Here is a 15,035-nt window from a genome sequence, read left to right as displayed (position 1 = left end):
AATTCCTTCTATCTGATTAAATAATAATATATAATTAAACGATTCATATTTTTTGTTTGTTATTTAAAAAGGTAGTATAACACTAGTATAATACGTTTTAATCATTAACATTTACCAAAAATGTATGTATATTATAATTATAAAACAAAATGCATAAAAATTCATAAATAAATCAAATCGGACAAAGATCAAACACCTTTTATATAACAGTATGCAATGACCTATGCATAAAAAGTCGCATTTTAAGAAGTACGACGAAATTTGGGCAACATATACTGGAAACAAAAATTAATTAAATTCGTTCCGTAAATATATTTAAAAGAAATCGATTTTTATATTTCAGTAAGTTCCACAGGAAAGTGATATAGCGGTAGTTTTAAGGATTATTTAACACTTTGGCTCGTAAAAACACCATTTACAACAAAAAGGCCATTTGTTGAGAACAATACGTAAAACAGAGATAAAGAGATATCCAACTCCTCTTTCACTGGAAATGAGAGAAAAATTGCTAAACGTCAAAACAGAGATAAAGAGATCTTTAACTCCTCTCTCACTGGAAGTGAGAGAGCAATTGCTAAACGTCAAAACCTACTGAACTTTGACAGCTAATCGAGTTCAGTAGGTTTTGACGTTTAGCAATTGGAAACGAGCGATGGCCAGATTGAAATCTTACCAAAAAAATATGTAAACGGAGGGATTAGTTGCATCGTTCAAGACCACTTATAAAAATGAAAATTAAATGAATTTGTGAAATTTAAAGGTATTTGATGAGAGGTTTTGTAATTTGAAGCATCATAGTATATTTTCAATGGAAAATGATTAAAAACATTTAATGATTGAGAGCTAACAAGCTTAAATCCTATTATTGGGTATTGAAAGGACAAAAGTCAGTTGTTATAATATTCTTTAAAAAGATTTAAATAGTTTCTACATATAATAAACAACAACTATATAGTAGTTTTTATTCGTATTAAATGTTGGGTGTTTCAATTTAAATGCCCACAAATAATTATTTTTTTCAATCTGGCCACAATGGAAAATGTTATAAAAAATGCTAATTTTGGAGCGTTCTCACACTGGAATAAGTTTAACAACCCTTTATTCCTGCGTCAAAACCTCGATCAACTCGATCAACTGTCAAAGTTCAGGAGGTTTTGACGTTTAGCAACTTTTCGCTCATTTCCAGTGAGAGAGGAGTTGGACATCTCCTGAACCATGACAGTTGATCGAGTACCGGAGGTTTTGACGTTTAGCAATTAGAAACGAGCGATGGCCAGATTGAAATCTTACCAAAAAAATATGTAAACTGAGGGATTTGTTGCATCGTTCAAGACTACTTATAAAAAATGTAAAACAATGAAAATTAAATAAATTTGTGAAATTTAAAGGTATTTGAGAAACGTTTCGTAATTTGAAGCATCATAGTATTATTTTGAATGGAAAATGATTAAAAACATTTAATGATTGATAGTTGACAAGCTTAAATCTTTTATTGGGTGTTGAAAGGTTAAAAATCAGTTGTTCTAATATACTATAAAAAGATTTAAATAGTTTCTCCATATAATAAAAAACCACTATATAGTAGTTTTTATTCGTACTAAATGTTGGGTGTTTTGACTTAAATGCCCAAAAACTATTATTTTGTTTAATCTGGCCATAATGGAAAATGTTATACAACACGCTAATTTTTAAGCGCTCTCACACTGGAATAAGTTGAACATCCCTTTATTCCTGACGTAAAATGACCTCGGCAAGCAGAGATAAAGAGATGCCCAACTCTTCTGTCACTGGAAATGTGAGAACTGCTCACCTACCGAAATTTGACAGTTGACTGGATTGGGTAGGTTATGACATTTTGCAATTGGAATGACTGGAATGGCCAGATTGAAATTATACCAAAAATACTCGTACGCTAATAAAAAATGTAAAACAGTGAAAATTAAAGAAAATACGAAATTTAAATATATTTCATGAGTCGTTTTGCAATTTTATGCATAGTGGAATCAATTTTCAATTACAAATGATTAAAAACATTTATTAATGTTAATTAATTCACCTGATTAAGTATTGCTATAATCGCGTAAGCGGTGTCTACGCCAATTAAGAAGAAGAAGTATTGAAAGATCAAAAGTCAGTTGTTTTAATATACCATAAAATCATAAAAAAGGATTTAAATACAAATAGTTTCGGCAAATATTAAAAGTCCAATATATGTATAATAATTTGCAATCGTAATAAATGTTGTGTTTTAATATAAATGCCCGAAAATTCTTATTTTGTTCGATCTGGCCACAATGGAAAAAGTTATTAGCAGGAACAGTGAAAAACGTAGAATCGTGGCCCGTGTCAGCTGATACGACCTATCTTATGAGCGCGCAATGTAAGTGAACAGTGAAAAACGCTACTCCCTTCTCTCTTTGCCGTAGGATGCCGTAGGAATCCACGGCATTTGGATTTTTGCCGTGGAAACGTGTCAGCTGATTGCTCTCTCACAACGCAAGGTTGCCAATCTGGATATACTGTAGTAATTAAAAACGTTGTCTTCAATATGTTTGAAATTTTCTTAAAATAACTCAAAATCAGAGCCAAATGATATCTATATATATAAAATTAAGTGGCAAAACTTCCTGTTTGCATACTCCTCCTAGACGGCTTGCCCGATTTCAATTAAATTTTCAGGGGTGATTGGGGTCTGTTTGGAGGGCGCACATAAGAAATTTAATATGTGTATCATTGCACGTTTTGCAAAAAAAAAAAATGATACATCCCGCCTATACAAATTCTCATGAAATAATGGTTTGCCGCAAGATTGGCAGTCCTGTCAAATGCCTTTTACTAATAAACAGAAACAACTGGCGGATGTTTACAATTAATAAAAAAAAAACATTGACATCGCTGTTGATCGTTTTTGCCTGTCTTTCGTTCTTTCTATGGATGACTGTCAAGCTAACGAGACATACAGAACGTAAGTGTTCCGAATGCACTGAGTGTATCAAAAAAAATGTTTCAACATTGTGTGTATTTTTTTCAAATTTCAACGTGATTAACATTCTGCGTACAACACAAAGCAAGTGAGTATTGTTGTTGTTTCATATGTGATGCCATGCGGTTCGATTGTCCCTTGAAAATGCGCGGTGTGTGTAAAAAAAAGTGTTTCAACATTGTATGTTTTTTCCAGATTTAATTCCATCGATTTGCTACATTTATTCGAACCGATTTTGTGTTTTTCTGCTGACCGTGCAACACATAGAAAGCAAGTGCGTATTGTTATTGTTTCGTAAGTGCTTCCATGCGGTTCGCAAATACACTGTTGGTGGGTCTTATTGCATATGTGTGTGTGGGTAAAATACATAGTTTAAGATGTAGTTTTAGGTTAATTTTTCCATTTTTATTTATGTACTTCAAATATGCATGCTCTAGCACGACCACCGGGGACAACACTAACTACCTTTTTCGAGTTGTGTGAAAACGATGAATTTGCAACAACATTGCTATATTCCGAAATACCACAATATTTCACTTGGAATCCATCATCGAAAACATTTGAACGACGAAACCAAGGGGAGCGTGTTGACGGTTATCCAAATGTCCGTAAATCCGATGCCTTAAGACGTATTTACACCATCCATCCGAACAACGCCGAATGTTTTTATTTGCGTCTGCTATTAGTCAACGTGCGCGGACCAAGATCATTTGATGATTTGAAAACTGTTGACGGTCAGTTGTGTGCGACGTATCGTGAAGCATGTCAGCGATTGCATTTGTTAGAAGATGATATGCATTGGGACACCGCACTTCATGACGCATCACTCACATCTCATCCAAAACAAATACGCGTACTATTCGCCATAATAATATCTACATGCCTTCCGTCAAATCCGCAATAACTGTGGAATAAGTACAAAGACTGCATGACCGAGGACTTATTAATTTTGGCGCGTAATCGAGCATCGGACGCAGACTTGCTATATACATTACAAATGTATAATTCTGCTTTGATATTGGTTGAAGATCTGTGCCTTACAATTGCGAATCATTAACCATGAGCTTCAACGTGAACAACAATACGATTGCAATGAATTGCGTACTTTCATACAAGCTAACATTACCAAATTGAATATTCAGCAGAAAAATGCTTATGATAAGATTATACGAGCGGTTGACAATAACGCCGGTGGATTCTACTTTCTTGATGCGCCCGGTGGTACAGGGAAAACGTTTCTGATCTCTTTGATTCTTGCTACTATACGGTCACAGCAGAAAATTGCGCTGGCAATTGCTTCGCCAGGCATCGCTGCTACTCTACTTGATGGCGGCCGAACAGCACATTCTGCGTTGAAATTACTGTTGAACATCCAAGTCGTTGAAACACCAACGTGCAACATATCGAGGAATTCAACAATGGCAAAAGTATTGCGAGGAGCTGGAATAGTTCTATGGGATGAGTGCCCAATGGCTAACAAAAAGTCATTAGAAGCATTCAATAGAACAATGCAAGATTTACGCCAAAAGCAACAACTTTTTGGCGGAGCATTAGTCTTATTATCCGGCTATTTTCGGCAAACTTTGTCAGTCATTCCTCGATCAACTCCTGCCGACGAAATAAACGTATGTTTAAAATCGTCAGTTTTGTGGAGACATGTTCAAAGGCTGACTCTACCATCAACATGCGAGTCCAATTGTTGTTGGACATTGGCGAAGGCAAAATACCAATCGATGATACCGGTTTGATCACATTGCCGAACAACTTTTGTACACTTTTACAATCGAAAGAAGAATTGATTGAAAGTGTATTTCCGAATATTGTTCAACACTATCAACGCCACGATTATTTAAGTGAATGCGCAATATTGGCACCGAAAAATGTACATGTCAACGAAATCAATTTTGCCATTCAAGAAAAACTGCCAGGAGAAGCTACAACATATATGTACATCGATTGATAGCGTTTTAAATCAAGATGAAGTAGTCAATTATCCAACTGAATTCTTGAATTCTTTGGATCCCCCCGGTCTGCCACCGCATCGTTTGTTTCTGAAAGTCGGTTCACCCATTATACTTCTACGAAATCTGAAGCCACCGACTTTGTGTAATGGCACAAGACTTTCAGTCAAAAAATTGTGGCCAAATTTGATTGAAGCAACAATACTAAATGGCAAGGTAGCAGATGAAGTTGTACTCTTACCACGCATTCCCATGATTCCAACGGACATGCCGTTTGAATTTAAGCGCTTGCTACGTCTTGCCAGTACGTCTTGCCTTTGCGATGACCATCAACAAATCGCAAGGGCAAACGTTTCAAGTGTGCGGCGTCAATTTGCAAGAACCGTGCTTATCCCACGGCCAATTGTTCGTCGCATGCTCGAGAGTGGGAACACCAAGGTGCTTATTCATTTACGCGCCAGGTGGAAAAACCAAAAATGTTGTATACCAATATGTTTTAGAAATGTTTTATAAATAAGTGAAAGGTTTAAAACAATAAATAAAACACAAAGTAAAAACCCTTAAGAGTTTTAATCAATTTAGGTAGCGAAACGCACAGGGTAACAGCTAGTTATTTATAAATATATAAACTATTTTTAATAGTTTGTTTTGATATTTTATATTATAAAAAACGGTAATTGAAAACATAGATGCGTACAAAACTATATATGGCTGATTTCTGCATTTTTACCACGTTTTTCACTGTTTACACATTTCGCTCGCTAAGGAAGGAAAAGGACTGCAGGAATAAAGGGTTGTGAGAGCGCCTCAAAATTAGCGTTTTTTATAACATTTTCCATTATGGCCAGATTGAACAAAATTACAATTTTTGGGCATTTAAATTCAAACACCCAACATTTAGTATGAATAAAAATTACTATATAGCGGTTATTTATTATATGGAGAAACTATTTAAATCTTTTGAAAGAATATTATAACAACTGACTTTTGTCCTTTCAATGCCCAATAATTGGATTTAAGCTTGTTAGCTCTCAATCATTAAACGTTTTTAATCATTTTTCATTGAAAATAAAACTATGATGCTTCAAATTACAAAACGTTTCATAAAATATCTTTAAATTTTACAAATTTATTTAATTTTCATTTTTATAAGTGGTCTTGAACGATGCAACAAATCCCTCCGTTTACATATTTTTTTGGTAAGATTTCAATCTGGCCATCGCTCGTTTCCAATTGCTAAACGTCAAAACCTCCTGAACTCGATCAACTGTCAAAGTTTAGGTGGTTTTGACGTTTAGCAATTGCTCTCTCACTTCCAGTGAGAGAGGAGTTAAGCATCTCTTTATCTCTGAGGACTGTTTCTGCTATATAAAAAACGCTAATTTTGAGGCGCTCTCACACTGGAATAAGTTGGTGAGAGAGCAATTGCTAAATGTCAAAACCTACAGAACTTTGACAGCTAATCGAGTTCAGTAGGTTTTGACGTTTATCAATTGGAAACGAGCGATGGCCAGATTGAAATCTTACCAAAACAATATGTAAACGGAGGGATTTGTTGCATCGTTCAAGTCCAGTTATAAAAAATGTAAAAATAATTAAAATTAAATAAATTTGCGAAATTTTAAGGCATTTGATGAAGCGTTTCGTAATTTGAAGCATCATAGTATTATTTTCAATGGAAAATGATCAAAAACATGTAATAATTGAAAGCTAACAAGCTTAAATCCTTTTATTGGGTATTGAAAGGACAAAAGTCAGTTGTTCTAATATTCTATAAAAAGATTGAAATAGTTTCTCCATATAATAAATAAGCACTATTTAGTAATTTTTATTCGTACTAAATGTTGGGTGTTGGGTTTTTAAATGCCCAAAAATTGTTATTTTGTTCAATCTGGCCATAATGGAAAATGTTATAAAAATGGCTAATTTTCAAGCGCTCTCACACTGGAATAAGTTGAACATCCCTTTATTTCTGTCAAAAGTATTGCGATAATCCTCTTCATTCACTCCTAGCAGACATTGGACCGCTTTCACTTAGCGGAATAAAACTTATACTATGTTCGGACCGACACTGAAAACATTTTGAAAACACATTTGTATGTTGTGGAATCTAAGTCGTTCGGACCGACAATATGTGTTTTCGATGACTTTTCACTGACAACTATCAATAGCGGCATTCTCTTGCTCTTGCAAGATTGCACAATGACACAAAATGCAAAAATCCTATACCGAAATATGCAAGACAAAGAGAGCACCCATTGCAGAATCTAGAGATATATGACGCCAAGAAAATAAACGTGGGGTTTGGTCTGACATATTTATAGCCACTGCAAATAATTTTCTGTGTGTATTTGTTGTTGTGCCGTTGCACCAAGAGGAAAATTCTGCAATTTCTGTACCGTGCAAGGTTTTGCAAGTGCAAGAGAATCCCCCTAATATGAGAATATGAAGTGACAGCTATATTTGTATATGGAATGAAAACAAATATCAAGTGACAATTTAGGGCCGGCAAAACATGTCTTCCAAAAACATCGATTAAACTAGAGCAGGCAACGATTATAATGAGTAAGTTCTCATGTAGTTTTCAGCGAGAACTGTTTTTTTGTTTCACAGATTTTACATGGACGAAAACACAAGTTTTCGTATATAAATTTACCACAAGAGGGGCAGGTAAGTGCCAAATAAATGCTATTGAAACCAAATCAAAGTACTTATCTAATTTTTGGTATTATACTATGTTCGGACCGACAACGAAAACATGTTTTCGTGGGAAAAACTGGTTTTCGCACGAAAACTTGTGTTTTCGTCCATGAAAAATCTGTCAAACGAAAACACAGTTTTCGCTGAAAACTACTTGAAATCTTACATTCCACTCATTATAATCGGTGCTTGCTCTAGTTTAATCGATGTTTTTGGAAGACATATTTTGCCGGCCCTAAATTGTCACTTGATATTTGTTTTCATTCCATATACAAATACAGCTGTCACTTCATATTCTCATATTAGGGGGATTCTCTTGCACTTGCAAAACCTTGCACGGTACAGAAATTGCAGAATTTTCCTCTTGGTGCAACGGCACAACAACAAACACACGCAGAAAATTATTTGCAATGGCTGTAAAATATGTCAGACCAAACCCATGTTTATTTCCGTGTCGTCATATATCACTAGATTCTGCAATGGGTGCTCTCTTTGTCTTGCATATTTCGGTATAGGATTTTTGCATTTTGTGTCATCCTGCAATCTTGCAAGAGCAAGAGAATGCCACTATTGATAGTTGTCAGTGAAAAGTCATCGAAAACACATATTGTCGGTCCGAACGACTTAGATTCCACAACATACAAATGTGTTTTCAAAATGTTTTCAATGTCGGTCCGAACATAGTATTAGCATCCAATCAATCAAAAGTCCAGTACCAGTCTCCCGGTAAGTCTCAAACAAAAACAAGCCTGCTATCACTTTAAAAGCTACAAATTCTTGCCGATATATTAGACCACTAGAAACACGTCTACTTTCACTAACTACTTGTGCTTGTAGACACATGTATATCGTGTATGGCGCTGTATGCACACAAAATCTCATTTTTCTCGTATCGCCGAATAGGAAACATCGCGAACAATTTTCTGCTTGCTTGTCGCACATATTCACTCTTTGAAGAACGAACGCAAAGTGGATTTGCATGCCGTGCATGGCGAAACCAGCCTCGGATGAGAGACCCACCTTTTGATGACGACCATGGCAAACGAAATAAGGACTACGATATAAGGGCATGTACCTGGAATGTCCGGACCCTTAATTGGGAATGTGCCGCTGCCCAGCTGGTTGATGTCCTCGCGAAAATAAAGGCTGACATCATCGCCGTCCAAGAAATGCGATGGACGGGACAAGGACTGAGACGAGTAGGTCCTTGTGACATTTACTACAGTGGCCATATAAAGGAGCGCAAATTTGGTGTTGGATTCGTGGTGGGAGAGAGACTCCGTCGCCGAGTACTATCATTCACTCCGGTGAATGAACGTCTAGCCACAATCCGCATCAAAGCGAGGTTCTTCAACATATCGCTGATTTGCGCCCACGCCCCGACGGCAGAGACGGACGATGTGACCAAAGATGCCTTTTATGAGCGCTTGGAGCGCGCTTGTGAGAGCAGCCCTTGACACGATGTCAAAATCGTGCTTGGCGACTTTAACGCCAGGGTGGGCAAAGAAGGTATCTTTGGCACTACAGTCGGTAAATTCAGCCTCCATGACGAAACATCCCCAAATGGGTTGAGGCTGATCGACTTCGCCGTGGCCCGAAATATGGTTATCTGTAGTACTAGATTCCAGCATAAGAAGATTCATCAAGCTACCTGGCTGTCTCCGGATCGAAAAACTACCAACCAGATCGATCATGTTGTGATAGACGGAAGACACGTCTCAAGTGTTTTAGCTGTGCGTGCGCTCCGAAGTCCTAACATTGACTCGGACCACTATCTTGTTGCAGCCAAGATTCGCAACGCCTTTGTGCAGCAAAAAACGCACGCCAACAAACACAAGGAAGGTTCGAGGTCGAGAAGCTGCAATCACAACAGACAACCGAACGATTTGCTACTCGGCTTGCACTCCTGCTCTCTGAGAGCAATTATCAACAACTCGGTATAAGGGAGCTGTGGGACGGCATTTCAAACTCCTTACGTACAGCTGCAACCGAAGCCATTGGTTTTCGGAAAGTGCAAAAGAACAGCTGGTACGACGAAGAGTGCCGTGTCGCAGCGGAGAGAAAACAGGCTGCCTACTTCGCAACGTTACGATCGACCACAACACGTGCGGGATGGGATAGATACCGAGAGTTGAAAAGGGAAGCGAGACGCATTTGCAAACAGAAAAAGAAAGAGGCTGAAATGCGTGAGTAAGAAGAGCTTGATAAGCTGGCCGACAGGGGTAATGCTCGAAAATTCCAGAGCATACTTAAATTATGGAGGGAACACTTCTCCAGCCTGCTGAATGGCAGTGAACGCACAGCACCAGGAGCCGGCGAACCCGACTCCCTAATCGATGACGATGGAGCAGACGTTCCATTGCCCGACCATGAGGAAGTTCGAATAGCAATCACCCGCCTGAAGAACAACAAAGCGGCGGGGGCCGATGGATTGCCGGCCGAGCTATTCAAACACGGCGGCAAAGAGCTGATAAGGAGCATGCATCAGCTTCTTTGTAAAATATGGTCGGACAAAAACATGCCTAACGATTGGAATTTAAGTGTGCTATGACCAATCCATAAAAAAGGTGACCCCACAATCTGCGCCAACTACCGGGGGATTAGCCTCCTCAACATCGCATATAAGGTTCTATCGAGCGTATTGTATGAAAGATTAAAGCCCACCGTCAACAAACTGATTGGACCTTATCAGTGTGGCTTCAGACCTGGAAAATCAACAACCGACCAGATATTCACCATGCGCCAAATCTTGGAAAAGACCCGTCAAAGAAGAATCGACACACACCACCTCTTCGTTGACTTCAAAGCTGTTTTCGACAGCACGAAAAGGAGCTGCCTTTATGCCGCAATGTCTGAATTTGGTATTCCTGCAAAACTAATACGGCTGTGTAAACTGACGTTGATTAACACCAAAAGCTCCGTCAGGATCGGGAAGGACCTCTCCGAGCCGTTCGATACCAAACGAGATTTCAGACAAGGTGACTCCCTATCGTGCGACTTCTTCAACCTGCTTCTGGAGAAAATAGTTCGAGCCGCAGAACTAAATAGAGAAGGTACCATCTTCTATAAGAGTGTACAGCTGCTGGCGTATGCCGATGATATTAATATCATCGGCCTCAACACCCGCGCCGTTAGTTCTGCTTTCTCCAGGCTGGACAAGGAAGCACAGAAAATGGGTCTGGCAGTGAACAAGGGCAAGACGAAATATCTCCTGTCGTCAAACAAACAGTCGTCGCACTCGCGACTTGGCTCTCACGTCACTGTTGACAGTCATAACTTTGAAGTTGTAGATAATTTCGTCTACTTAGGAACCACCATTAACACCACCAACAACGCAGGATTGCTCTTGCCAACAGGTGTTACTTCGGACTGAGTAGGCAATTGAAAAGTAAAGTCCTCTCTCGACGAACAAAAGCTAAACTCTATAAGTCGCTCATAATTCCCGTCCTGGTATACGGTGCAGAGGCTTGGGCGACGTTACGAGTTTTCGAGAGAAAAATTCTGTGAAAGATTCATGGTCCTTTGCGCATTGGCCACGGCGAATATCGCATTCGATGGAACGATGAGCTGTACGAGATATACGACGACATTGACATAGTTCAGCGAATTAAAAGGCAGCGGCTACGCTGGCTAGGTCATGTTGTCCGGATGGATGAAAACACTCCAGCTCTGAAAGTATTCGACGCAGTACCCGCCGGGGGAAGCAGAGGAAGAGGAAGACCTCCACTCCGTTGGAAGGACCAAGTGGAGAAAAACCTGACTTCGCTTGGAATATCCAATTGGCGCAACGTACCGAAAAGAAGAAACGACTGGCGCGCTGTTGTTAACTCGGCTATAATCGCGTAAGCGGTGTCTACGCCAATTAAGAAGACGAAGAGTATGGCGAAACGATTTCATACAGATCGAACACACTAGTGTGTCGTATATGACTACTTTTAAGTGTTGAACACATAGAGCGCGACCAAGAATGATAGAAGAAGAGATTACGCAATGCGCATGTTAGTTTTCTGTCAGCTGTTCTTGCTGACGTCACGGTTGACTTATTATTCGCCCGCGCCTTTGAATTTGAATTCGAATTGTATTTTCGCGTGTAGTATTAATTGTGAAATTTTATATTTTTTTAAATGAGTTGCGCAGGGTCCGGATGCAATAATAATAATGTTAAAAATAGTGCTACGAAATGAAAATTTTTATATTTCTCTTGGGATAAAACAGTACTAAAACAGTGGATTAATTTTTGTGCACTTCGCGCCAGAAGCCTTCGAAAGAAATTTGCAGTTTGAAATGGGTAATTATAACATTTTGATTACAATAATTTTACTTTTATAACCAAACACTCTTGCAGGTTTAAGTTCGCGGAGTCTAACGAAGTTGCTTCCTATCGCTTTTCTCACGTTAACCAGATTAACTCCTGCAGAGGCTAATGAACGGCAGGAAAGGATGAAGTCTCGTTTAAACCAGGGCGTTTTAGAAAATTTGTTTGGCGTAATCAGGTTAAAAGGCGGTCTTCACGATTACCCTGACAGGAAGGAGTTCAAGTATAGGCTGCGTTCCTATACACTTGGTCACAACGAAGGACCGATTACAGATGAAGGAAATGTTGAAGTCCACAACACCCCAGATTTGGAAGGGAATTACTAATCTCTAACCGGTAATTATCAAAATATTAAACGTACATAGTATTATAAACCTAAAACTACAGAAAACATTCTTATATAAAAATGTATTGATGTTAACAATAATGCAAATATGTACTTACATACAAACAAAGTTTTTACCACTGTTTCTTATCCTAATTGTAATAATAATCTTAACTAACAATTTATTCCATTTATTTATACGCATGTATGTATGTTTATTATATTTTTGCAGGCAATATTTTTCAACGTGTGTCAGTTGATCTAAATTCCGCTGACCCAATTGAAAAAAATTATGACTTGAAGATTCTCAACACCGACGGGCTTGAAAATTTTGCAGGGTACATCTGCCACAAACTTGGTAAAGACAACCCCGAAATTTGTGCCAATTCAGAAAATTGTTCGTCTTATACTTGGGTGGATCACCTATCTGAAGGAGGACCCTCAAAACCAACAGATATGTTGATGGAGCATATGAGAGGCTTGCAAGCAGTATTTGACGACTTAAATGGTACTGATTTGCATATACATATGTACAAATTATGTCCAGAAGCACTTAGATTTAAGTAATTTTGTAAATTGCCAGAATGTATTTTAGGACTCGTTCCTTAAATAAAAACTTAATTGAAAATATGTACAGCAAAAAAAGAAAATTAAATAAGACAATAAATTGATAGTTGGTCACAAAATATTCAATATTTTTATTTGCATAAATGTATATAGTTGAAACAAACACAACAAAGAGACAAAATTAAGGGGTTATTCTACTCTAGAATTTTGAAAAATTCGATTTTTTTTTATATATTTAAAGTTTAGACCCGTAATAACATATCCTCCAAAGGATTTTTAAAAATTAAAATTATTTTAAGAGCTACAGTTACTTTAGTGACGCAGTACCTAGCCCGGTTCGGCTTGACTCACTTTTTTAAACGCGTTTTTCTCGAAACTACTTTTTTCCACACGGTACCGGCACTATCTCAAGTTCTATACAACCGATTTACTACTTGAAATTTTGTGTGAACCTTCTTTATATAATTCTTTATCGTTCTTACCAGCATCGTGTCAAAATTTTTGTTTTAATATTTTTAAAGAATTCAGGAATTTCAAAACAAGCGTAAAAAATGATTTTTATTTTCAGGCAGTCGCCATTTTTCAAAAAATTTTTTTCGTGTTCCCTGAGGTAGGGACTATAACAGCATCCTTACTGATTAAGAATTTGTTTTGATTTTTTTTTTTCAGACCACCAGGAGAGTCAGGATCAATGTCACCAGGATGCGCCATTTTTTTTTACACTTGTCTCTCCCTCCCCCCCTCTAATTATTTTAATTTTTAATATTTTTTTGTAAAATTTTTTTTCTGTATTCTTAAGATATCAATAAAAACACTATAAAAAATGGATAGTGTAAATATTTTTTGGTTTATTTCTTAATAAAATTCAAAAAACTGCCCAAAATTTGATTTTTGGACTAGAATACCCCCTTAAATAATACAACGAAACTACAGTGAAATGAATACTCGTATGTATGTAGGTAAATGTTCACTATAAAATATTCACTTATATTGATACTATCTTTTATTAATATTAACTTATATTGATACTCAGGGGTGTTGTGGAATCCAAGACAGAATTGTAGCTGTCAGAATTGCAAACCAATTCTGATTTTCATCGGTGTAACAGCTCTAATGGAAATGCCGAACTCTTAGTATAATAAATAACTGTAATTAAAGGGGGATCCATTTCAAGGTTCCTTAGTTTTTTAAAGGAAACTCAAAGAAACTTCAAATTTAATGAGAACTGTTTACTACCATTCGAAATAACTCTGTTTGGCATTTATTTTTTTTTTAATTATCTCTTTTAAATGTTGCCCGCGGCTTCGTCTCAGATGTTCGAGCTCAAGTTGTATTTTGTACGCTTTCAATTTAAGATATCGTCGTAAAATGTGTCAGGTCGTTCCATACGTCAGTCCGAGTTGCTGCGAACGTCCGTTTTCGCGCACACTCTCACTCTTCGGTCGAATATATCCAATAATGAGTTCTGGATCTCAGGGTGAGTGATGGTTATAATTAAGCGTTGGCATGAATCAATTGTAGTCGGCAGCGAGCACGGAATTTGTGAAGAAAATTTACTGGATTTAATAAATTCAAAACTATAATAGTTCAAGCAACTTTAGTAGCTCATGAGAAATGTACGCAGATTAAACTTAGCAATCTCGGTTAATGTTCGGTGAAACAGACAAAAGTAAAAGGGAAAAAATTTTATAATTTATAGTTTAGGTAAAAATATAAAACAACTAGCTATTTAACTGAAAAGGTTTTTTTTTATCAGAAATAAGCAAATCCCATCAAATATTTGGTAGCAAATCCAATTACAGTCATGGATCGTGTTTTTCTTTTATGCAGATAAAATCACTTTGATCCCATTTTTAAATGCATTAAAATTTCTTTTGCCGTTCAAAATTCCGTTCAATAAATTCATATTAAACAAAACAGATATTAAATCAATTTATTTCGCATGTTTGATAAAAATATTAATATGTTTTCATAGAAATATGGCTCAAGTTTTTAAATATACCTAAAAGTAGAGGCATACATTTGGGTACACATTATGTATGCCTACACATGAACATATATCCATATATGAATACCATATAAATACATAGATTGTACAAGAAAATAAATTAGCTGTGAAACAGCACAATATATTATAACAGCGCTGGTAGTGACATATCCAAAACAACAGCAACTCAAAAGAAT

This window comes from Bactrocera tryoni, chromosome 4, assembly GCF_016617805.1.
Source record: "Bactrocera tryoni isolate S06 chromosome 4, CSIRO_BtryS06_freeze2, whole genome shotgun sequence".
NCBI classification, from domain to species: Eukaryota; Metazoa; Arthropoda; class Insecta; order Diptera; family Tephritidae; genus Bactrocera; species Bactrocera tryoni.
This window is presented reverse-complemented; position numbering follows the sequence as displayed.